Below are 26,919 nucleotides of genomic sequence, written 5' to 3' on the forward strand. Positions count from 1 at the left end.
CTAATAAAAATAAATGGAAAAAAAAGTATAATGTAAAACCGTGCTACTCCAGCTGCATGGTAAAGAGGATTGAATTTGGGGGATACAGGAATTTAGAATTGTTTATCCATGTGTGCCTTCATAAATGCTAATGAATTTCAAAAGCTCTTGTGTCAGAACATCTTATTAAGTCACTGTTTCTCAAAAATGTCCTGTACCAAGATTGCCTGGAGTGTTGGATTAAAATGAAGATTCCCTACTCACTCTGAAGCTCAAAGCTCATTGAATGAAGTCCTAGAATTTGCATTTCTAATTAGCTTTCCAAAGTTCCCTGGTGGTCTAGTGGTTAGGATTAGTGCTCTCTAATTAGCTTTCCAGGCACTTTTGAGACACACCCATTTAAGTCTTTTTAGATGCCTTAATCCTAAAGAAACAGCATCATTAGTAGCCTGGGAAGTCTCTAATTGGAGCATTTAAGATGGAATTAATGGAGATAAGCCTTCAAAGCATTTTTTTCCAAGAGTGACCTCATATAATTATAGTATCTAAATATTCTCCAGTTCTAAAAATTTGACCTGTTGATCCCCAGATCTATTCCTTCTTAGACCATGAAAGTGAAAGTGAAAAGTGAAAGTGAATTCACTCGGTCGTGTCCGACTCTACGACCCCGTGGACCATAGTCTACCACACTCCTCTGTCCATGGGATTTTCCAGGCATGGGTACTAGAGTGGGTTGCCATTTCCTTCTCCAGAGGATCTTCCCTAGCCAGGGATTGAACCCAGGTCTCCCACATTGTAGGCAGACGCTTTACCATCTGAGCCACCAGGGAAGTCTAAGACCATGAGCCTTATAATTTTTTTCGTATTGTCTGATAGTAGCTAACTTACTCCTGTCCTTGAAGCCAGGTTCTTCCCCTTATTTCTTGCCATTCTACAGTAGACAAAGCCAAAGTCTCAACATCAGCCAGAATTTCGTGCAAAAGCTCAGATGCACCAGGTCTACCTGTTTGATTCTGTGTTTTCACTTGGTTTCATTGTCTTAGTTCTTAATTCTTTGGAGTTCCAGTTGTGAAGCTTCTTCATATTTTTTATTGGGAGTTAGACTGAACATCTCATAATTCTCAACAGTTTGGTCCCCTCACACATCACCCATCACATTTGGGTATCTGGCATCACCTATTGTCAGGAGGGAAATATGATTCTATCTCTTGTCTTCCCCTGGAAGGTCCAAGGTCCAGCATGGTCACACTCTGGTATAAGCCCTCTTATGGTTCATAGCCAGTGCCTTCTTGGTTTGTAGACATAGGCTTGAGAGCTTACTAGGATCTCTTTTATAAGGTCAATTAACTCTGTTTTTCCAAGAGAATTCACTGGTCATAGCAAACACCCTCTTCCAACAACACAAGAGAAGACTCTACACTTGGACATCACCAGATGGCCAACACCGAAAGCAGATTGATTATATTCTTTGCAGCCAAAGATGGAGAAGCTCTATACAGTCAGCAAAAACAAGACCTGGAGCTGACTGTGGCTCAGATCATGAACTCCTTATTGCCAAATTCAGACTTAAACTGAAGAGAGTAGGGCTAATCACTAGACCATTCAGGTATGACCTAAATCAAATCCCTTATGAATATACAGTGGAAGTGAGAAATAGATTTAAGGGACTAGATCTGATAGACAGAGAGCCTGATGAACCATGGACGGAGGTTCGTGACATTGTATAGGAGACAGGGATCAGGACCATCACCATGGAAAAGAAACGCAAAAAGGGAAAATGGTTGTCTGAGGAGGCCTTATAAATAGCTGTGAAAAGAAGAGAAGCAAAAAGCAAAGGAAAAAAGGAAAGATATTCCCATTTGAATGCAGAGTTCCAAAGAATAGCCAGGAGAGATAAGAAAGCCTTCCTCAGTGATCAATGCAAAGAAATAGAGGAAAACAACAGAATGGGAAAGACTAGAGATCTCTTCAAGAAAGTTAGAGATGCCAAGGGAACATTTCATGCAAAGATGGGCTCAATAAAGGACAGAAATGGTAAGGACCTAATAGAAGCAGAAGATATTAAGAAGAGGTGGCAAGAATACACAGAAGAACTGTACGAAAAAGATCTTCATGACCCAGATAATCACAATGGTGTGATCACTCAGCTAGAGCCAGACATCCTGGAATGTGAAGTCAGGTGGGCCTTAGAAAGCATCACTACGAACAAAGCTAGTGGATGTGATAGAATTCCAGTTGAGCTATTTCAAATCCTCAAAGATGATGCTGTGAAAGTGTTGCACTCAATATGCCAGCAAATTTGGAAAACTCAGCAGTGGCCACAGGACTGGAGAAGGTCCGTTTTCATTCCAATCCCTAAGAAAGGCAATGCCAAAGAGTGCTTGAACTACCGCACAACTGCACTCATCTCACACGCTAGTAAAGTAATGCTTAAAATTCTCCAAGCCAGGCTTCAGCAATACGTGAACCGAGAACTTCCAGATGTTCAAGCTGGTTTTAGAAAAAGCAGAGGAACCAGAGATCAAATTGCCAATATCTGCTAGATATCAAAAAAGCAAGAGAGTTCCAGAAAAACATCTATTTCTGCTTTATTGACTACGCCAAAGCCTTTGACTATGTGGGTCACAATAAATTGTGGAAAATTCTGAAGGAGATGGGAATACCAGACCACCTGACCCGCCTCTTGAGAAACCTGTATGCAGGTCAGGAAGCAACAGTTAGAACTGGACATGGACCAACAGACTGGTTCCAAATAGGAAAAGGAGTATGTCAAGGCTGTATATTGTCACCCTTCTTATTTAACTTATATGCAGAGTACATCGTGAGAAATGCTGGGCTGGAAGATGCACAAGCTGGAATCAAGATTGCCGGGAGAAATATCAATAACCTCAGATATGCAGATGACACCACCCTTATGGCAGAAAGTGAAGAGGAACTAAAAAGCCTCTTGATGAAAGTGAAAGAGGAGACTGAAAAAGTTGGCTTAAAGCTTAACATTCAGAAAACTAAGATCATGGCATCTGGTCCCATCACCTCATGGGAAATAGAGGGGGAGACTGTCAGACTTTAATAGATGGAAACAGTGTCAGACTTTATTTTTCTGGGGCTCCAAAATCACTGCAGATGGTGACTGAAGCCATGAAATTAAAAGACACTTACTCCTTGGAAGGAAAGGAGTGACCTATGACCAACCTAGATAGGATATTAAAAAGCAGAGACATTATTTTGCCAACAAAGGTCCATCTGGTCAAGGCTATGGTTTTTCCAGTAGTCATGTATGGATGTGAGAGTTGGACTGTGAAGAAAGCTGAGCACTGAAAAATTGATGCTTTTGAACCATGGTATTGAAGAAGACTCTTGAGAGTCCCTTGGACTGCAAGGAGATCCAACCAGTCCATCCTAAAGGAGATCAGTCCTGGGTGTTCATTGGAAGGACTGATGATGAAGCTGAAACTCCAATACTTTGGCCACCTCATGTGAAGAGTTGACTCACTGGAAGAGACACTGATGGTGGGGGGGCTTGGAGGCAGGAGGAGAAGGGGACGACAGAGGATGAGATGGCTGGATGGCATCACTGACTCGATGGGCATGAGTTTGAGTAAACTCCTGGAGCTGGTGATGGACAGGGAGGCCTGGCGTGCTGCGATTCATGGGGTCGCAAAGAGTCAGACACGACTGAGCGACTAAACTGAACTGAACTGGTGAGGGCTCCATTCTCATGACCTAAGAACCTCTTAATGGCATCACATTGGACATTAAGATTTCAATATATGAATATTAGGGGGCACACAGACATTCAGACCAAAGGAAATACATATTCCTGGGCTTCAAATAGTCTACAGTTTAGCAAGAAGAGAAATAAGAAAGGATATAGTTGCAGTGCAGCTGGTAAGCGGATGTAAATAGAGTGCTAAAGAATCCTGGGGAGATGCGCACAGTCCAAGTCCTAAACTGCAAAGGTGGAAGTGGGAAGGATGGTTCCTGTGAGCCTGGCCCTTGGTAGAGCAAGGTGCATAGTTCACTGTTACTAGAACAGGAAGAATGGGCTGAAGTGAAATAATAGGCTAGACTGGAGAGATGAGTAAGGGTCATATTATAATCATGTTTCATGTTGTAGGCTAGACTTTATATATATATATATAATCTATTTATTTATGGATGCACAGGTCTTTGTTGCTGTGCGGGAGCTTTGTCTCCTTGTGGCGACTGGGGGCTGCTCTTAGTTGTGGTGTATGGGCTTCTCTTTGCAGTGGCTTCTCTTGTTGTGGAGCACAGGCTTCAGCTGTTGCGGCTCCTAGGCTCTAGAGTACAGGCTTAGTAACTGTGGTGCGTGGGTTTAGTTGCTTCATGGCATTTGGAATCCTCCTGGATGAGGGATTGAACCCATGGATTCTTAACCACTGGACCACCAGGGAGTCCTCAAATTTATATTAAAGAACCTAGGGAGCCATTGATGGTTTTTAGAAAGAGTCTTCTGGTTAGAGTTTGGAGTATACATTGGAGTGGCTTGATACATGGAGTTTTTTTTTTTTTTTTTTTACCAAATTATGACATTAATCCAGAAGTGAATTAATAGAGTGCAAGAAGGCTCGTCTGAGTTACCCATTGGTGTGTTAAAATCTACTCTGAAACTCATTGACTTAAATAAAGAACAGTTTATTCCTTGCGATTCTGTGCACTGAGTGCTTGGTTCATCTGCATGACACAGTCTGGCTTGTGAATGGCTGGAAGGTCTGATTGGCGTCACTCATGTGGGTGGCAGCTGGTGCAGGCCACAAACCAGAACCCCAGCTGGAGCTTTCAATCAGAGAGTTCAGTTCTCTACATATTTCCTCTCATTCTTGTTCTTCCTTACAGTATGGTGGTTGGGTTTCAAAAAGCAGTATATTCAGAGTATAAGGCGTAAGTGCAGGAGCTTATCATATCTCCGTGTTTTTCACACTTGAAATATCAATAACCTCAGATATGCAGATGACACCACCCTTATGGCAGAAAGTGAAGAAGAACTGAAGAACCTCTTGATGAAAGTGAAAGAGGAGACTGAAGAAGTTGGCTTAAAGCTCAACATTCAGAAAACTAAGATCATGGCATCAGGTCCCATCACTTCATGGCAAATAGATGGGGAAACAGTGGAAACAGTGGCTGACTTATTTTTCTGGGCTCCAGAATGAGTGCAGATGGTGATTGCAGCCATGAAATTAAAAGATGCTTACTCCTTGGAAGGAAAGTTATGACCAACGTAGACAGCATATTAAAAAGCAGAGACATTACTTTGCCAACAAAGGTCCATCTAGTCAAGGCTATGGTTTTTCCAGTAGTCATGTATGGCTGTGAGAGTTGGACTATAAAGAAAGCAGAGTGCTGAAGAATTGATGCTTTGAACCATGGTGTTGAAGAAGACTCTTGAGAGTCCCTTGGATCGCAAGGAGATCCAACCAGTCCATCCTAGAGGAGATCAGTCCTGGGTGTTCATTGGAAGGACTGATGTTGAAGCTGAAACTCCAGTATTTTGGCCACCTATTGCGAAGAGCTGACTCATTGGAAAAGACCCTGATGCTGGGAAAGATTGAGGGCAAGAGGGGAAGGGGACGACAGAGGATGAGATGGTTGGATGGCATCACCCGACTCGATGGACATGGGTTTGGGTGAACTCTGGGAGTTGGTGATGGACAGGGAGGCCTGGCGTGCTGCGGTTCATGGGGTTGCAAAGAGTCGGACACGACTGAGTGACTGAACTGAACTGAATGTCACATTGGCCAAAACTAGATAAATAGTTAAGCCCATTGGGGATGGGCACATAGGGCGCGAATACCAGGAGGATGGTTCATTGAGAGCCACCAAATCAACATTCTGCCACAGGGATGGAGAGAAGTAAATAGTGCCTCTTCTAAAGTGCCCACCCAATCCATGGCTGCTGGATCAGACTAGCCCTCAGAATTTTCTCTGCTGATATTTGCCTCATAGGGAAGCAGAAAGTGGATGGGAAAGGGGTAGTGGGCTTATACTGCCTAAAAGACTTGCATTGTTGTTGTTTAGTTGCTAAGTCATGTCTGACTGTTTCATGACCCCATGGACTGTAACGAGGCTCCTCTGTCCGTGGAATTCTCCAGGCAAGAATACTAGAGTGGGTTGCCATTTCCTTTGGTAAAAGACTTGCATACAACCACTAAAATATTAAATGGAAGAACTCTAGTCCCCTTTTTTCCTCCAAGTGTTTGGCTTGAATTTATTACTGAGTAATTTTGCAAGAAATAAATGTAACCATTTAGCAATTAGTAACATTTTTTAAAGGATGTTCTTGCTTGAAAAATGATAGATATTCTGCTTTATGGCTTCACCCCTCAAGGCACAGTTAGTATATCTAAAATATGAAACTGAAGTCAGGCTCAGAAAACAAAAGCGGTAAAGAATATAGCTATAGGAGGAGATATGCGATTTCCAAATATGCTTGAATGTGGCTCTTTTACTGTGATGAAATGAATTTTATGGCTGTAGTAATTGGTTCTTTTTAATACAATTACCTAGTTATGTGAGTTTCTTGGAGTGATCAAATACTTTGAGAAAATGGCAACTTCTGTATGTTGCAAGAATACTTTAAACATAACCTCCCTTTATAATCAGAAGATGCTAGACAAAATTAATCTTTTCTATCTTTAGCTCTTGGCATATACCCCAGGTTTCCTCATTTGTAAAAAAGAGAATAATAATAGTAACCTTTTGATAGATTTATTGTGAGGATGAAATGAAATAACATGTACAAGTGCCTGAAACAGTACCTGGCAGCAGTGACTGCTCAATTGATCTGAGCAGTGATTCTTACATGCTCTAGGAATATTTGGCAGATAGAGGTGCCATTCTTCCTTACAGGTTCAGTTCAGTTAAGTTGTTCAGTCATGTCCGACACTTTGCAATTTCATGGACTGCAGCCGCCAGGCTTCCCTGTCCATCACCAACTCCTGGAGCTTAGCAAACTCATGTTCATTGAGTCAGTGATACCATCCAACCATCTCATCCTCTGTCATCCCCTTCTCCTCTTGCCTTCAATGTTTCCCAGCATCAGAGTCTTTTCCAATGAGTCAGTTCTTTGCATCAGGTGGTCAAAGTATTGGAATTTCAGCTTCTGCATCAGTTCTTTCAATGAACATTCAGGACTGATTTCCTTTAGAATTGACTGGTTTGATATCCTCACAGTCCAAGGGACTCTTAAGAGTCTCCTCCAACACCACAGTTCAAAAGCATCAATTCTTTGGCACTCAGCTTTCTTTATAGTCCAGCTGTCATACCCATACATGAGTACTGGCAAAACCATAGCCTTGACTAGATGGACCTTTGTTGGCAAAGTAATGTCCCTGCTTTTTAATATGCTGTCTAGGTTGGTCATAACTTTCCTTCCAAGAAGCAAGCATCTTTTAAAATTTCATGGCTGTCGTCACCATTGCAGGGACTTTGGAGTCCAAGAAAATAAAGTCTATCACTGTTTCCATTATTTCCCCATCTATTTGCCATTAAATGATGGGACCAGATGCCATGATCTTCATTTTTTGAATGTTGAGTTTTAAGCCAGCCTTTTCACTGTCCTCTTTTCACTTTCATCGAGAGGCTCTTTATTTCCTCTTCACTTTCTGACCTAAGGCTGGTGTCATCTATTTATCTGAGGTTATTGATATTTCTCCTGGCAATCTTAATTCCAGCTTGTGCTTCATCCAGTCCAGCATTTTGCATGATGTACTCTTCATATAAGTTAAATAAGCAGGGTGACATATACAGCCTTGACGAACTCCTTTCCTGATTTGGAACCAGTCTGTTGGTCCATGTCCAGTTCTAACTGTTGCTTCTTGACCTGCGTACAGATTTCTCAGGAGTCAGGTCAGGTGGTCTGGTATTCTCATCTCTTGAAAATTTTCCACAGTTTGTTGTGATCCACAGAGTCAAAGGCTTTGGCATAGTCAATAAAGCAGAAGTGGATGTTTTTCTGGAATTCTCTTGCTTTTTTGATGATCCAATGGATGTTGGCAATTTGCTCTCTGGTTCCTCTGCCTTTTCTAAATCTAATTTGAACATCTGGAAGTTCATGGTTCACCTACTATTGAAGCCTGGCTTGGAGAATTTTGAGTATTACTTGACTAGTGCATGAGATGAGTGCAATTGTACCATAGTTTGCACAGTCTTTGGCATTGCCCTTCTTTGGGATTGGAATGAAAACTGACCTTTTCCAGTCCTGTGGCCACTGCTGAGTTTTCCAGATTTGCTGGCATATTGAGTGCAGCGCTTTCACAGCATCATCTTTCAGGATTTGAAATAGCTCAACTGGAATTCCGTCACCTCCACTAGCTTTTTTCATAGTGATGCTTCCTAAGGCCAGTTGACTTCACATTCCCGGATGTCTGGCTCTAGGTGAGTGATCACACCATCATGATTATCTGGATCTTTTTTGTGTAGTTCTTCTGTATATTCTTGCTACCTCTTCTTAATATCTTCTGCTTCTGGTATACCATACCATTTCTGTCCTTTACTGTACCCATCTTTGCATGAAATGTTGCCTTTGTATCTCTAATTTTCTTGAAGAGATCTCTAGTCTTTCCCATTCTGTTTTCCTTTATTTCTTTGCACTGATTGCTGAGGAAGGTTTTCTTACCTCTCCTTGCTCTTCTTTGGGATTCTGCATTCAAGTGGATATAGCTTGCCTTTTCTTCTTTGCCTTTAGCTTCTCTTCTTTGTCAGCTATTTGTAAGGCCTCCTCAGACAACCATTTTGCCTCTTTGCCTCTTTTTTTTTTTTCTTGGGGATGGTCTTAATCCCTACAAGGTACATATACCTTAAAAAGAGCTCCCTGCGAGTCCAGTGGTAAAACCAAGGCAGGGTTGTTGAGCCAAATTAGCAAGGATTAAGGGATTATAGGTTTGTGCCCACTGAGCTCGTGAGACTTCAGGAGTCCCTCTGCTCCTCATGTATAAAAGAAGGAAACTGAGCCCAGTGTTCTCACAAGTCCCCTGATTAGCCAAGCTAGTTTATTTGAAGCCATCTCTCTGGAGTCACCAGCAGCCCTGACTCACCTGTTCCTCCTCTCGTCTGTGACAGAAGCACTCCTTACTTCTTCCTCTTAGTATTCCATGTTACTTAAACCATAGCTTTCTCTTTGGAGGTCTTAATCACCTCTGAGGACAGAGCCTTTTGCCTGATGCATAGCCCCAGAGGTTGTTGTGACAGTGAGAGCCTTTTCTTTCTTGTAGGTACTGTATTCTTCCACCTTTGTTTGATTTCCCTGTATTCCCTCTAAATTTATTCCATTCTCTTTTCGTTGTTGGGTACTCCTTCATGTCCAAGGCGATGGGATTGCCTTCCCCAAGCTTAGCAGAATCATTTGTAGTATCTTTCCACTTTCTCCGAGAGCAGGTCCTCCTGTTCTCCACAGCAGGTGAAACTGATGAGTTTGTGACCCCATGGACTGTAACCCTCCAGGCTCCTCAATCCATGGGATTCTCCAGGCAAGAATACTGAAATGGGTTGCCATTTGCTTCTCCAGAGGATCTTCCCAACCCAGAGATCAAATCTGCGTCTCCTGCATTGGAAGGCAGATTCATTACCACTGTACCACCTGGGAAAGCCAGATGAACACTACTAATCCCTGCTTAACCCTGGTCTTTCTAGTTTAAAAGCTCATGAACCTCCTGCAGAGGCTAGTAGTTGGACAAGCTGTCCCCACACTCTGATGCTCACACACAGAGCACCCAGGCAACTCCATGAAGAATCTTGCCCTCAGGAAAGTTTCTCACCTCTCAAAGGCAGCCAAGAGCAAACCATTTCTTGTTCACATGCATCTTGGCCAGGTCCCAGAACTTGGAGGTAGCAAAGCCTCTTTGTCTACAGGTGAATTGTTCTCAACACCAACAATTTTAGTTGGTCCCATTCCAGGGTCTTATTAGTAACACACCCAAGGAAGGAAGTGTGCATTTCTGAAGACACTGTGGGGTGCAGTGACTCTGCATTGCAGAGTTGGACATTGTGTGATATCTGATTCACCAGCAGTGTGAGTGGTCCAGTCTTGCCACTAATGATGAAACGTGTAAATCAAACAAATGTCATGAGAGACTGGCGTCTGAAAGTTGACCTGATTTCCTAATAAAAAATCATTGGTTTAACTTGCCTAAGATTGTTACTTTTCCTCTTTGGATTGAAAATTAGGGATTTTATTTCACTACCTGGATGCATCACTTTTTCATCATATGCTACGGAAATACTGAAGTAGTTGGTGTATAGTTGACTACAGTGCTGTGCTAGCTTCAGGTGTACGGCAAGGTGATGTTTCCTATCTTCTTTCCCAAGAAATCTGCCCTCTACCTTTGGAAATATAAAGATGCCAACTGGAGCATCCAATCTCCCAAGCTTCCAAGGCAGTTATCAGGCTGTCCAGTGAACATCCAGCAAGCATGATTATTTGCTGTAAAGGCTCATGACTGAGTCTGTTTTGAAAAACGCATATTACACAAACAACAGTCAGCCTACTTTCCTTGGCTTCTTAATCTTTGTCCTCACTAAAACTCAGATTATTTCCCCATTTGCATTCTGAACACGCCCTTGAATGATCCACAAAGCTCTTCTGAGCCCCTCCCCTGGAGCAAACTATTACGTTATGTTTCTCTTCACCATCTGTTTCTTTTCTGCAAAGCTTTTTGAAGCTCAGCCTCTTGAAACAAGAGAATAACAAAGATGAAATTTATTGCCATCAATCACTTTTAGATAAAGCAAAATGTCTTCCAGCTACTCTGAATTGATTTTCTTTTCCCCCTCGAGAAAGTAGCAGAAAGGGGTTAACAACCACGCAGGGGACCGAATCAATACAAAAGTGAGGGGAATTTCATGGAGGTAATTGTGTGTAGAAAAGCAGAGAGCTCGCAGGACTAGTTAATAGAGGTAAGTTGCTTATTCAGCATTATTATCAACTCACTAGGTGGACTATAGAACCTTAGATTTTCTCCTTAATATATGTGCCTGCTCCGTTGTGCAAAGAATTTACTGTCATTCACTGCTTCCTTTCCATCATTCACACCCAGTTAAGGCCTCCCACGACGGCATTCAGGAGTGCCCACTGTATGTGTAGCATCATAATATTAGAAGTAATGAGCTTGGAAGTCAGGCAAGAGCGTGATAATTGTAATGATAGTAATAAAATACTGTTACTTGAACACAGTTACTTATTTCCACTGAGAGCTAAAAATATGTAATGGTTGTACTTCCTTTCCACTTTGACCCCTCATAGACATTGATTGCTGTGTCCTCCTTACAGTATCTTTAAATTAAAAAAAAAAAGGTAAATTATATATAACTCAAACTTGGCCATTTTAACCATTTTTAAGTATACAATTCAGTGGCATAAATTGCAGTCACTATATGGTGACACCATCACAACTATTTTCAAAGCTTTTCCATTAGTCCCAAAAGAAACTCTGTACCCGCTAAACAATAGCCTGAGTACTTGATGCTCTCTGATCTATTTTTTCACTTTCACCTTCACTTTATTTTTTTTCCTTCTGGTTTTATTGAGGTATAATTGGTACACAGCCCTGTGTAAGTTTAATGTGGACAACATAATGACTTGACTTACTTATATCGTGAGATATTTACCACAGTAGGGTTAGTGGACATCCATCATCTCCTAGACACAACATTAAAGAAATAGAAAAGAATACATTTTTCTTGTGATGGAAACTTACAGGATTTACTCTCTTAACAGCTCTCACGTGTAACATACAGCAGTGCTGAATATTGTTTATCATGTTGTGTTATATCACTGAAAGTGAAAGTGTTAGTTGTTCAGTCATGTCTGACTCTTTGTGACCCCATAGACAGTAGCCTGCCAGGCTCCTCTGTCCATGGGATTCTCCAGGCAAGAATCCTGGAGTGGGTTGCCATTCCCTTCTCCAAGGGTCTTCCCGACACGGGGATCAAAGCTGGGTCTCCTGCACTGCAGGCAAATTCTTTACCATCTGAGCGACCAGGAAGTGTTTAATTATCTTATAACAGGAAATTTATACCTTTTGACTTCCTTCATTCATTTACCCTCCCCACTTCTTTTTTTTAAAATTTATTGTAATTGAAGGCTAATTACTTTACACTATTGTGGTGGTTTTTGCCATACATTGACATGAATCAGCCATGGGTGTACATGTGTTCCCCATGCTGACCCTCCCTCCCAACTCCCTCCCCATCCCATCCCTCAGGGTCATCCCAGTGCACCAGCCCTGAACACCCTGTCTCATGCATCGAACCTGGATTGACGATCTGTTTCACATATGATAATATACATGTTTCGGTGCTATTCTCTCAGATCATCCCACCCTCGCCTTCTCCCACAGAGTCCGAAAGTCTGTTCTTTACATCTGTGTCTCTTTTGCTGTCTCACATATAGGATCACCGTTACCATCTTTCTAAATTCCGTATATATGCGTTAATATACTGTATTGGTGTTTTTCTTTCTGACTTACTTCACTCTGTATAATAGGCTGTAGTTTCAACCACCTCATTAGAACTGATTCAAACGCATTCTTTTTAACAGCTGAGTGATATTCCATTGTGTATATGTACCACAGCTTTCTTATCCATTCGTCTGCTGATGGACATCTAGGTTGCTTCCATGTCCTGGCTATTGTAAACAATGCTGCTATGAACATCCTCCCCCCCATTTCTGGTAGCCACAAATTTGACCTCTTTTTTTATGAGTTTGTTTTTGAAGTGTAATTAATATTCATTATGTTAGTTCCTGGTACACAATTTAATTATTTGATGTTTCTATACTTTTCAAAATGATCACCATGATAAGTCTCATTGTCATCTGTCACCACAAAAAGATACTGGATAATTATTCCTATATTCATACACTGTACATTTCATACCTGTGGTTCATTTACTTTATAATAAGTTTGCACCCTGTAATCTCCCTCACCTATTTCTCTTTTCCCCAGCCCCTTCTCCTCTGGCAACCACCTGTTCTCTGTATCTATGACTTTGTTTCTATTTAGTTGTATTTGTTCATTTGTTTTTAGATTCCATGTGTGGGTGAAATCATACAGTATTTGTTTCTGTTTTTCTGACTGACTTTACTTAGTATTATACCCTTTAGGTCCTTCCATGTTGTTGTGAATAGTATGATTTCTTTTTTTTATGGCTGAGTAATATTCCATTATATGTGTACACACACACACATATGTATATATATGTAATCACATCTTCTTTATCCAGTCATCTGCAGATGGGCACTTACATTGCTTTCATAACTTGGCTATTGTAACTAATGCTGCAGTGAACATAGGTGTGGATATATATTTTTGAATTAGTGTTTTTCTTTTCCTCAGATAAATACCCAGCAGTAGAATTGTATGATAGTTATATTTTTAACTAGTGGATTGTATGGTAGTTATATTTTTAATATTTTGAGAAATCTTGTACTGTTTTCCACTGTGACTGCACCAGTTTACATTCCCAGCAACAGTGTACAAGGGTTCCCTTTTCTTCATGTTCTTGCCATCACTTTTTAATTTGTTTTTAATAGCCATTCTGACAGGTGTGAGGTGATAACTCATTGTGCTTTTCATTTGCATTTTCTTAATGATGTTAAGCATCTTCTTCTCATGTGCCTGTTGGCCAACTGCATGTCTTCCCTGGGAAAATATCTATTCAGGTCCTCTGCCCATTTTTTGGTTGGGTTGTATTTTGATGATTAGTTGTATGAGTTATCGTACATTTTAGATATTAACCCCTTGTTGGGTATATTTTTTGCAGATATCTTCTCCCATTCAGTAGGTGGCCTTTCTGTTTTATTGAGTTTCTTTTGCTATGCAAAAGGGTTTTAGTTTGATATGGTCCCATTTGTTTATTTTTGCTTTTGCTTCTCTTCCCTGGTGGCTCAGATGGTAAAGCGTCTGCCTACAATGCAGGAGACCCGGATTCAATCCCTGGGTCGGGAAGATCTCCTGGAGAAGGAAATGGCAACCCACTCCAGTATTCTTGCCTGGAAAATCCCATGGACAGAAGAGCCTGGTAGGCTACAGTCCATGGGGTCGCAAAGAGTCGGACACGAGTGAGCAACTTCACTTTCTTTCTTTTCTTTTTTCTCTTGCCTGAAGAGACATATCCAAAAAAAAAATACATTTCTAAGACCAATGTAAGAATGCCCATGTTTTCTCCTGAAAGTTTTATAGTTCATATCTTACGTTTAAGTCTTTAATCCATTGTGAGTTTATTTTTGTATATGGTATGAGAAAATAGTCCAATCTGATTTGTTTACTTCCTTGGTTAGATATATTCCCAGGTATTTTTTATGTGATTGTGAATGGGATTATTTTCTTAATTTCTCTTTCTGATAGTTTCTTGTTAGTGTATAGAAACACAATAGATTTCTGTATATTAATTTTGTATCCTGCAACTGTACTGAATTCATTGATGAGTTCTAGCGGTTTTTGGTACAGTTTTAGAATTTCATATTGTAGTGTCATCTGCAAACAGTGACAGTTTTACTTCTTTCTTTCCAATTTGGATTCCTTTTGCTTATTTTCCTGTCTGATTGCTAGGACTTTAAATACTGTGGCGAATAAAAACTTCCACATAGCCTTCTGAGGTAACCAACCCTTCTGACACTTTGATTTCAGGCTTTTAGCCTCCAGAACTGTGAGGCAATACATTTCTGTCATTTAAGTGACTAAATTTATACTACTTTGTTATGGCAGCACGAGCAATGGAGACAGTTCCCAAGTTTGGATTTATTCCTATTTTCAATCAGGATTTGGAAAAGCTGGGCCAACTCTCTTCTGTTTGATTTATCATGCTGGATCTACTTTGTAGGTTTCAAGTTTGAAACTCATATGAGATTTTTTTTCTGCATTTCCAACCACGTATTTTGAAACCATTTGAATGTGACTGGTAACGTCTCCTTCCTTGAAACTTCTGATATTCATCTATTAGAGAGGTTTTTGAGAATCCACAATCCCTTTGGTTAGTATTTAAAATAGGTTTTGACGAGTGAAAAAAAAACAAAAAATGCAGCTCTAGGTCCAAGGAAATCTGACAGGAGCAACAGAATCACTGTGAGACAGGAAGACCACTCTTAGACTGTCCAGGACCCTGTCTCCTTGGTGGGTAGAGCCTATCGGCTCAGCCATGCCTCATGGAGCCACTGCCTCTTCAGCATTTGGTTTTGCTGTTTTTATTCCTAGAGCCCAACTGCAGAAATTAATGCCTGTCTGTATGGTTCTGTCAGAAGGCGCTCCTTGTTTTTCAGAACAAAATACCGATATGCCATGAAAAAATGTGTGTTGATAGAATGTCTGTGTTTGAACTTTCAACCCACATTCACGTTGATCCCAGTTTCCTTTGGTCCTGGCATTCTGGAAGGGATGGGGGGGCCACTCACCCTTGGCCAGCACACTGACCAAGCCAGTGGTCACATGTAACTACAAATGTGTGTGAACCGGAAAGAATCTCATATTCCCCTTGAGGTGGAGCAGGTTGTCTCCCCCTTAGCAGAATCAGCCTCCAGGTCACATCAGAGTCAAAGCTCAAAGATTATAGACCTTGAGGTAGTTGAGTTATGTGAGCAGATTCAGAAGGAAGCATACATGAGTCAGAAAGAAATGCTCGGCAGGACCAGACAGATATTTTAGGCCATCCCTCTGCTTCTCAAGGTTATTCTGACCCCTCAGATTCCAGGAGCAAAGTTGAAATGGAAGAATCCTGCTGCTCAGAGCAAGTGGAGGCAGCATGTGTGGTGAAAGGAACTAGGATTGGGGGCAGGCAGTCCTGGGTTCAAGTCCTGGCGCCACGTCCTGGCTCATCTGCTTATCTGCTTCTAGTTGGATAACCTTGAGAAGACTGACTGATTCACCAATATGACCTTCACATCCTGCATCATAGCCACCTCATAGGGCTTCTGTTAAAAGAGGTCATATTAGTAAATCTGTGCGCCTGACAGTTGACTGGCTTGAATAGTTCAGAGTGAGGTGCAGCCATACCAGTGTTTGTTGGGAGACCATAGGATACATGTGACCTGAGAGGAGCTCAAGGTGAGATTCCGGGAGAGTTTACATGAAAGAAAGCCCTGAATAATGGTTCTACCCAGCATAGCCTTGGGCTGGGATCACAGTTGGTACCAGATTGGGTTCCAGAGGGAATCCCTGATCAGAGAATCTCCTGCCCAGCTCTTCTGTGCCTGAGCCACTTTTCCATCTGTCCCGAGGGCCCTAGAATAGGGATATAGTCAGCGGATCAGCTTCTGGATCCCAGATGCTCTCAACTGTTTGAGGACACAGAACTAGGATGTGTCCTTATCAGCCTCTTAGTTTTCATTCCATGTACCTTCTTTTGCCTGAATATCCTGAGAGCCAGCAAAGAAGGTATATGTTCATCACCCTGCCATCAGCATCACTCACACCACCTTGAAATCTCCTTGGGTTTAAGGTCTCTGTGTATGAAATTAAATTTGTTCCAGTGTCAAAATAAGAAAGTGCAACAGCTTTAGCATTTTAAAAGATGAGAATGCTTGGGTAAAATAAGTGCCTTTGAAAAGGCAACTGTTTTTCTTCATGAATGTCATTTCTGGGACAAAAATTAACATTCTGTCCCTTATGATGATCTGTGTAAATTTCAAATGCTTTTCCCTTACAAAGGCTAGTGAAACTGAAATTCTACACCCTTCAAAACATGCCTAAGTTGGCTTCTCTTGGCAGAAATACAAAGTAGGAACAAGAATCCAAATCTATGTGGCGTATAAACGAAGAGGCAGAAATTGTGGGCACATTCCTGTGATCACTGGCACAGTTCCAGAGTGAGGCCTTAAAATAGGATAAGCTTGTACAACTGCCTCCTCTATGTGGGCATACGTTCCGTTCCTGGGGTCTCCTGCAGGATTCAGGCATGTCATTCAGTACCCCGCTTAATACGTGCATCACTGTCACAGGGAACAGTTTCCCAATGACCTTGACACGTCAGAGCTTTGACAGTAGAGAGCCATAGGCACCTTGAGAAGGTCACCGGTTGGAAATCCCCTGTTAGTCAGTTTGGGACCATTGTAATAGACTGGCTGGTTTAGACAAGACATTTTCATGGTTCTGGAGACTGGGGAGTCCAGGGTCAAGGAAACAGAGTTGATTTTTTGGTGAGGACTCTCTTCCTGGCTTGCAGGTGGTTGCCTTCTTGCTATATTCCCAGGTCGTAGAGAACAGAAGCTCTGCTGTCTCTTGCTCTTACTCTGTGGGCACTAATCCCATCATGGAGTTTCTACCCTCATGACCTCATCTAAACTTGATTACCTTCTAAAGGCCCCGCCTCCACATACTGCCTCCATACACTGGGGTAAGAATTCTGGGGACACTCAGACATGGAGTCTATAGCTCCCAGCAGCTCCAAAAAGCCTTGAGTGGCCAAATGATTTCCTTTAGGAATATTCTTTAAGCTTTCCTTTTCTTGTGCTAAGAAATCCTGAATACAATCAGGAGAACAATCACTCACTGCAAATTAGAGTCTCCAAATTCTGAGTTGGTTGATGAATGACAGCTGGGAGGAAGGCCCCTGTCCAGGAACAGGGTGTCTTGTTCAATCTTTTGATTCAAGGTTTAGATGAAGAACCACAGAACAGGCCTATCGAAGGTGCCAGTAGCACGAGGCTTACCCGGAAGGAATGCGTGTGAGAATTAGATTTCCAGAAAGCTCCTTGTGCTGAAGCAGTGAGTCAGATATTACAAGGTGAAATTTAATGGAGCTGATTTTGTGAGACTGTGCACTAGAATTTGAAAAATATCAAAACTACTTAAGTAGAGATTGGGGACAATGTCTTTAATAGCATTTTGGATGGAGAGGACACGCATTCCAGTCAAAACTGGTTTCATGTGAATGGAAAATGTGGTGTCTCTGCTGGAAAAGGCAGAGACAGTAATAATAGAAGCATATCACCTGGAGGGAAGGAGATAATAGCCTGCTCACACCCACCTGTACCCTGTGTCCCGTCCAGACCTCACTCTCAGAGATGGAAATGGGCTCACTGGACCGTGTGCAGAGGACGTTTCACGCAGGATGGTGCAGAGATGCAGGGCTTTGCACTCAGAGAGTTCCACAAACCAGGGAAAGGGCAGCCTCTAAAAAGGATGACCTGGAGCCCAATTGCTGCTTTCAGGTGTCATGAGGGAACAGAATAAATCTAAATTTATTTGGCATGACATATTAAGGAAAGATTAAGGAAACTAATGAAAGCTACTGGGGTGTAGATTTTAATCTAATTGAAAACTTTCCATAGTCGGAAATACACTTAACACTTCTTGTGCTTCTCACAGCCAGGGCCTGGACGTCCTGACAAGGGTTCACTTCAGAAATCTTTAAACTCGGTGTCTCATTGTGTGTTAGGTTTAGGTTCAGCTGGGAAGTTTAAGAAATCCCAAAGTAACAATGACTTAAAACCACACAGGGCTTTATATCTTCCTCACATGCAAACCAAAATAAGAACAGAAAATTCCAGAGGCAGGAGACAAGGCAGGCTCTTCTGTGTCTCTTCACCCGCCTTCCTGAGCTGCCTCAGGGGCCAAGACAGCCTCTCGTGTGGGGAAGGAAGTAAAGGGGGGGAAAGAAAAAGGGTTCACTTCATCCCTTTCCAGAAGATTCCACACAACCGTCACTGGCCTGACTGAGCCCAAGTTGGAGTCTGAGAAATGCAGACTTGATGTGCGTGATGATGCTCCAGTCTAAAAAGGGAATCCTCATGGAGGCGAGAGGGGATGGATGTGCAAGGTGGTGGAATTTCAGCCACACTCTCGCGAAGACCGCAGCCTCCACATTTCTTCCCCTTGTTTCCCTGTTCCTTCTGCAGCTCCTCTGCTGCTGTCACGCAGGCTGCTGCTCCTGGATCCTGCCGTCTTCCTCTCGCCTCCCGGCCCATGCACCCGCTGCTTTCCCTGAGCAGCCAGGGCTCTCAGCTGCATCACCTGTCCTGTTTACTTTCCCGGGAGCATCCTCTGCTCCCCTTTCCCCTGACCTGCCTTCACCGCACTCACCGGTTCAGTTCTACCCCTGGATCTAGAACCTGCCTTTTACCCTTCTAGATGGGAATAGCCTAGCATTCCTGGAGGTTATGACAAAACTGTGGATGCTGGTCTATTTGTTAAGTGACTGAGAATGAAACTCAGTAGCTGAATCTTCAATTGTTCTGTATTCTTTTAACAGTATGCTTATTTTTCTGTATGTGTTTCTAGAGTAGAATGAGCAAGAAGGACCATGGAAGGTCTTAGACCAGAGGGGTGACATAGAGTCACAGCGGGGTGGGGAGTAAGGATTTGGGAATTGATTGTGGTGTGATGCTGTATTTGATTTCAGAGAATGGAAATCTCTGGCTTATTGAAGGAGTGCTAGGTGTGTGCTCAGTCGTGTCTGAATCTGTGACCCCATGGACTATAGCCCGCCAGGCTCCTCTGTCCATGGATTTTCCAGGCAAGAATACTGAAGAAGGTTGCCATTTCCTACTCCAGGGACTCTTCCTGACCCAGGATTTGAACCTATGTCTCTTGTATCTCCTGCATTGGAAGGCAGAATCTTTATACCACTGAGGCACCTGTGAAAAGAAGATATAATTCAGTAGATTTTGTGCTTATAAAATCTTTGGAAAGGTTGAAGGAATGGGTTCTCAGTGGATTTCTGGGAGCACCTTCCAGAAAAACTCCCTCACAAGGGCATGCCATGGACACTGCTCTTCTGCCAGGGTCAGGAAGGTAGGGAGTCAGGGGCTCACTGATGCTGCAGGTGCTCTTCTCTGGAGCACACGTCCAGCACTGGGATCAGGGAGCCAGAAGCTGCTGCTTCTACACCTGCCCATCTGCATCCAGCACACTGGTCCCTCGATACTGAGCTGCCGCTGCAGAAAACACAACAGAAACAAAAGACGCCCACGACAGTGCTTTCTCCTGCAGCAGGGAAGGAGTGGCTGTTATTGACAGCCTCTGTGTCAGACCTGCCTTCATCCTCACCCGCAGAATCTGACATAGTCCAGAACACCACTGCAAGGTAGTTTTAAGGCCTGTGTGCTGGAGAAGTTCAGAGTTATTGTTGAGTGTCAACCCACAATATCAAGCGCAGGTGGGAAGATTTCTAAGTGTTTAAGCAGAGAAACAAAGAAGTGATTTGACTTAACCTTTCCAAAGATCACTGTGGCATCTCTGGGAAAGGACCTCAGGAGAGAGCAAGAAAGGAGGCGGTCAGGAAATGAGGAGCATCCATTGGAGGATATCATAAACAATAGGTGAGAGGTAAGGGGCTGGGCTCACACCTGGAAGGCAGTGGTGCTTGTGAGAAGTGTGGGAAGATTTGGTGGGGATGGTTTGAAAGTAAAAAGTCAAACTTATCTGATGGTTTGGATATTGGGGTATAAGGAAAAGAGGAGACAAGAATGAATTCAGAGTTGTTGGCCTGAGCAATTAGAAATCATTCCCTGAGATGGAGAAGACCGCGAGAGAGTCAGATTTAGTCAGGGAAGTAGAAGCTGTAAGTAGAGGTGTCATGTAGTCCATGGAGAGAATCATCACCTAGGTGGCACTTGTAGTCATAAGACCCAATGAATTGAAGTATGTATGTTTATTAGAAAAGAAGCTGGAGGACTGAGCCCCAGGGCATTGCAGCGTTTAGATGGCAAGACAGACGGTAAAGAGGATTCATGCAGCATAGGAGAGTGAGAAGGGCTGGCCAGCAAAGTAGGAGGATTGAGACAGCGAGTTCTAGAATCCAGAAGAGAGAGCAGGTTGAGGAGGAGGGCCTTAGCCCTTGTATCTGACACTGCTGGTGGGCTGTGTCCCCAGAGGAGTGGACCCGACAGTGGTGAGTGCATGGATTTTGGTGGAACAGTGAAAGCAAAATCTGGATCAGAGTAGGTTTAGGAGAGAAAGCAAGTGCAGACAGTGCTTTGAAGAAAATTTACTGTGAAGGGGAGCAGAGAAGTGATTTAGGAGCTTGATGTGGATGCTTAACGGGTTTTTTTTTTTTTAAAGTTGGTCATTTTAGTAGAGCAGGTGTGTTTGCTGGTGGGAATAGTCCAGGACTGAGGGAAAACTTGACGACTAAAGTAACACTTTATTATAGATACTGGGTTCTGTTTTTTTTCTGCTTGACATTATGAGTATTTTCCTGTTTTGATTTTTGTAGATGACTTTTAATAACTGTATTATATTACCTGGGATGAACATAGTACTTATAAAAGCCTTCTCCTTTTGTTGTGTTTGGGCCGATTGCTCTTTTTGCTACTATAAATAACACTAGAAGGAGCATCTCTCTTTATTTGTCTCCCTATCTTTGTCTATTTTTATTATTTCTGGCTGAGGGGTTTAAATATTTTAAAGTCTCATATATTGACATGTTTGCTTTCCAAAAGTCATCTTCCCAGCTTTCAGTTGGGAATTTAAACACTTTTCTTTCAAAGGTCAGTTTTTCATTCCAGTCCCAAAGAAAGGCAATGCCAAAGACTGTTCAAACTATGGTACAATTGCACTCATCTCACATACCCCCGAAGTAATGCTCAGAATTCTCCAAGTAGGCTTCAACAGAACATGAACTGAGACTTCCAGATGTTCAAGCTGGATTTAGAAAGGCAGAGGAACCAGAGATCAAATTGCCAACATCCATTGGAACATGGAGAAAGCAAGAGAGTTCCAGAAAAACATCTACTTCTGCTTTACTGACTACGGAAAGCCTTTGACTCTGTGGATCACAACAAACTGTGGAAAATTCTTCAAGAGATGAGAATACCAGACCACCTGACCTGAATCCTGAGAAATCTGTATGCAGGTCAAGAAGCAACAGTTAGAACTGGACATGGACCAACAGACTGGTTCCAAATCAGGAAAGGAGTTCATCAAGGCTGTATATTGTCACCCTGCTTATTTAACTTATATGAAGAGTATATCATGTGAAATGCTGGACTGGATGAAGCATAAGCTGGAATCAAGATTGCTAGGAGAAATATCAATAACCTCAGATAAATAGATGACACCACCCTTAGGTCAGAAAGTAAAGAGGAAATAAAGAGCCTCTTGATGAAAGTGAAAGAGGACAGTGAAAAAGCTAGCTTAAAACTCAACATTCAAAAAATGAAGATCATGGCATCTGGTCCCATCATTTAATGGCAAATAGATGGGGAAATAATGGAAACAGTGATAGACTTTATTTTCTTGGACTCCAAAATCCCTGCAATGGTGATGACAGCCATGAAATTTTAAAAGATGCTTGCTTCTTGGAAGGAAAGTTATGACCAACCTAGACAGCATATAAAAAGCAGGGACATTACTTTGCCAACAAAGGTCCATCTAGTCAAGGCTATGGTTTTGCCAGTAGTCACGTATGGGTGTGACAGCTGGACTATAAAGAAAGCTGAGTGCCAAAGAATTGATGCTTTTGAACTGTGGTGTTGGAGAAGACTCTTGAGAGTCCCTTGGACTGTGAGGATATCAAACCAGTCTATCCTAAAGGAAATCAGTCCTGAATATTCATTGGAAGGACTGATGCTGAAGCTGAAACTCCAATATTTTGGCCACCTGATGTGAAGAACTGACTCATTAGAGAAGACCCTGATGCTAGGAAAGATTGAAGGCAGGAGGAGAAGGGGATGACAGAGGATGAGATGGTTGGATGATATCACCGTCTCAATGGACATGAATTTGAGTAAGGTCTGGGAGTTGGTGATGGACAGGGAAGCCTGGCATGCTGCAGTCCATGGGGTTGCAAAGAGTAAGTCACGACTGAGCGACTGAAGTAACTTTCTCTCAAAGAACATAGCAGCTTCTCTAGACCTGACTTCTAGCTCAGTGTCAAGCTGATATATTTGTTAAATATTGGAGGTTCAGAAAAATGCCCCAAATGGCCCCACATCACTTCAACAAAATTGCTTTGAAGCAGTTGATAAAATTTCACTGCCAAGAATTGTTCTTTTTGCTTTATATATATTTTATAAATTTCCCCAGTGGGACAGCTGAGTTACACTGAAAAGAAAGAATCATTAAGTGAGGGATTTTATCTAGATCTTTCAGTTGTTACCTGTGAAACTGACTGATGTTCTTTAACTGCACACACAGAACTTTTCTGACAGTCCTACTTATTGCCTCAGAATGGCTTAATGCTTCAAATAAAAGTCTAGATGACTTTTTCTAGTTCTCCCCAAATGAGAGGGGTTGTGCATAGGTGGTAAGTATATAATTGTCTTGAGTTGGGGGACAAATGAAAGAGTAAAAGAAATGATGGCTGTTAGCAGTGAGTCACTAGGATGTTTTCATTTTCTGCAGCTGAGAAGTTTCTTAATTTGTGCCATAGAATTAAAGAGAAGGAAAGATTTACTTCACAGCTGCCTCATTTGCACACCCCAAAACACAACATCAATTCATTTCAGTTGCTCATCATGTCTGACTCTGCGACCCCATGAATCGCAGCATGCCAGGCCTCCCTGTCCATTACCAACTCCTGGAGTTTACTCAAACTCATGTCCATCGAGTTGGTGATGCCATCCAGCCATCTCATCCTCTGTCATCCCCTTCTCCTCCTGCCCCCGATCCCTCCCAGCATCAGGGTCTTTTCCAATGAGTCAACTCTTCCCATGAGGTGGCCAAAGTATTGGAGTTGCATCTTCATCATCAGTCCTTCCAATGAACACCCAGGACTTATCTCCTTTAGGATGGACTGGCTGTATCTCCTCGTGGTCCATGGGACTCTCAAGAGTCTTCTCCAACACCACAGTTCAAAAGCATCAATTCTTTGGCACTCAGCTTTCTTCACAGTCCAACTGTCACATCCATACATGACCACTGGAAAAACCATAGCCTTGACTAGACATAGTCATAGATAATTTCGTACTTTTCTGCAGTCTCCCTTTGGAACTGTAGATAGTCAAAATCTTAACCTTGAATTGATGCTTTTGAACTGTGGTGTTGGAGAAGACTCTTGAGAGTCCCTTGGACTGCAACGAGATCAAACCAGTCTATCCTAAAGGAAATCAGTTCTGAATATTCATTGGAAGGACTGATGCTAAAGCTGAAACTCCAACACTTTGGCCACCTGATGTGAAGAACTGACTCATTAGAAAAGACCCTGATGCTGGGAAAGATTGAAGGCAGGAGGAGAAGGGGACGACAGAGGATGAGATGGTTGGATGGCATCACTGACTCAATGAACATGAGTTTGAGTAAGCTCCAGGAGTTGGCAATGGACAGGGAGGCCTGGCGTGCTGCAGTCCATGGGGTCGCAGAGAGTCAGACACAACTGAGCGACTGAACTGAACTGACTGAAAATCTTAACCACACTGATGTTCTTCCAATTTTGATGTGCTGAAAATGTGCATAATTTATAGTTCTAATTTTCTGTATATTATTATTTGTACAGGCTAGATGGCCTTAAAGAATAAATTTTTTTTTTTTTGCTTTTTTTTGATAATGGAAGTTAATTACAGCATTTTACAATCATTTTAGATCCCGGTATAAAAGCCCAAAAGATAATCACTCAATGACAATGTATAGGTTTTGAAAAACAAGTTCTCCTTTTCAGTGTAGGTTCTCGAACTCTTATCTGCATTTCCAGGATGTAAAAAATAAAGCTCGAAAATTGAAAATCTTTTCGTAGCTCATTTGGCTGTGAAATTTGACCTTAGCTGACATGAGGCTATAGTTGGTCTTTATTCATCCCCACTTTGTATAAATATTCATGAATTTTCTATGCAGAGTCATTAATGTATTTGCTTACTGATGCTGCTTTAGAATACTGATGAAAAAATCTAAATATGAAGGCACCTATGACTCCAAGGGTTTCAGAAGAGGGATGTTGAACCTGAGTTACTTTCCTTTTCAGTTCTAATATATTGCTCACTAACGTCTCCTCCTTTGAAAATAATTGGTGAGATGTACAGATCTGATTGATAACTGAGTTCTAAAATAGAGTCTAACTTTAAACTAGGACTAAGTAGCACCAGCACCATATTCCTACTTTTCTGTTGAAATTCATTATGCCCAGTCAAAATAGTAAAAGGGTTTTGATGATCACGGAATAATCATCAAAGTCTGGTTAAAGTATCATATGTATTTTCATTTTTATTCTGAAGTCCCTCCCAGCACATATGTATATTCTTGGTATTTTTGACATATAATTGATACTTTTATCAATGTACTGATAAGAGGGAATTTATTTCTATGACCAAATTGTTCCTGATTGAGATTGTGGACGCAAGTGAGCTGATACTAGCAGCAGTAGTATGGGCATTGTGTAACAGTTCCCTATGACTGTGGCAGGAGGGGCACATGACTCTGACTGGCCAGTAGAGTATTTTTTCTCCATGGGCACAGCCATTTCCCCCAGGGTAGGAGTGAGCATCTCATCCAACAGGGACGATTCTGGGATTGATTCGGATGCTGAGAATCAGGGACAGGGGAGAAGAGATCTCATTTTCTGAGACCATCACTGTAAAGAACTGCTGAGCAGTCATGAGCATCATTTTATACAGTCTGACCTCCAATTAGGTGATGACAAGCAGAGGCAAATAGAGCTGAGAAGTGGAGAGAGAGGGAGAGGACAGAGAGTGTAAGAGAGGAAGAAATACTTGATGACATCTTTTGAACATCTTCATCAAACTGTGCCTGGAGTTACAAAATGGCTTTCCCAGTGCTGGGAGCAAACAAGTGCCATTGTGGTTTTATCTACTTTGGATTGATCCATTTATTTCATTCAATACAGTGACTCAAGATTCATCCATGTTGTAGCATAATGATATTTTTTAAGGTAGAATGACATTCCATCTTAAAAAAATTAAGGTGGAATAATATTCTTTTTTAAGGTAGAATAATACTCCATTCTGTGTGTATATATATATCATATTTCAATTCATTCATACATCAATGGACGTTTAAGTCTATTTAAGTCCTACATCTTGATTAGCATGAATAGTGCTACAGTGTATGAGGGAATACTAATATCTCTTTGAGATTCTGATTTTTGTTCTTTTGGATAAACACCCAGAAGTAAGTTTGCAGGATCATATGGTACTTCTAATTTTAATTTTTTTAGGAATATCCATATTGTTTTCCGTAGTAACTGCGCCATTTTGCATTCCCACCAACAAAGCATAGGAGTTCCCACATCCTTGCCAACACTTGTTGTCTGTCTTTTTTTAATTTTTTTTTTAAATAGTCATCCTAAGAAGTATGAAGTTGTAACTCATTGTGATTTTCACTTGCATTTCCCTGGTTAGTGATGTTGAGTGCCTTTTTCTATGTTTTTTGGTATTTGGAGAAATGTCTATTCTAGTCCTTAGCACATCTTTAAACTGAGTTATTGGTTATTTGCTGTTGAATTGTAGGCTACAGTTCATTATATAGTTAGGAAATTAACCCATTATCAGATGTAATTAGCACACATTTTCTCCCACTTCATAGGTTGCCTTTTCACTTTTATTTCCTTTCATGTAGTTTCATTTTCTTATTTGTGCTTTGTATTGTTGTTATCTGTACCTTTGGTGTCATATCCATGAAAGCACTGCCAAAACCAAAAGCTTTTATCCTATGTTTTCTTCTAGTTTTATGGTTTTAGGTCTTATGTTTTCATTGATCCATCTGTCTTATCTTTATGCCAGTACTATACTGTTTTTAATTACTGTTCAGTTCAGTCTCTCAGTTTTGACTGACTCTTTGCGACCCTGTGGACTGCAGCACGCCAGGCTTCCCTGTTCATCACCAACTCCCAGAGCTTACTCAAATTCATGTCCGTTGAGTCGGTGATGCCATCCAACCATGTCATCCTCTGTCATCCCCTTCTCCTCCTGCCTTCAATCTTTCCCAGCATCAGGGTCTTTTCTAATGAGTCAGTTCTTCACATCAGGTGGCCAAAGTGTTGGAGTTTCAGCTTCAGCATCAGCCCTTCCAATGAATATTCAGAACTGATTTCCTTTAGGATAGA

General features: G+C 41.8%; 1 long non-coding RNA gene across 3 annotated transcripts in view; it reads left to right on the forward strand.

Moving 5' to 3' along the window:
* LOC122447189 overlaps positions 1-26,919 on the forward strand; it is a 349,507-nt gene that overhangs the window by 62,781 nt on the left and 259,807 nt on the right. The window lies entirely within an intron of this gene.

The sequence above is a fragment of the Cervus canadensis genome, chromosome 9, assembly GCF_019320065.1.
Source record: "Cervus canadensis isolate Bull #8, Minnesota chromosome 9, ASM1932006v1, whole genome shotgun sequence".
Classification (NCBI taxonomy): domain Eukaryota; kingdom Metazoa; phylum Chordata; class Mammalia; order Artiodactyla; family Cervidae; genus Cervus; species Cervus canadensis.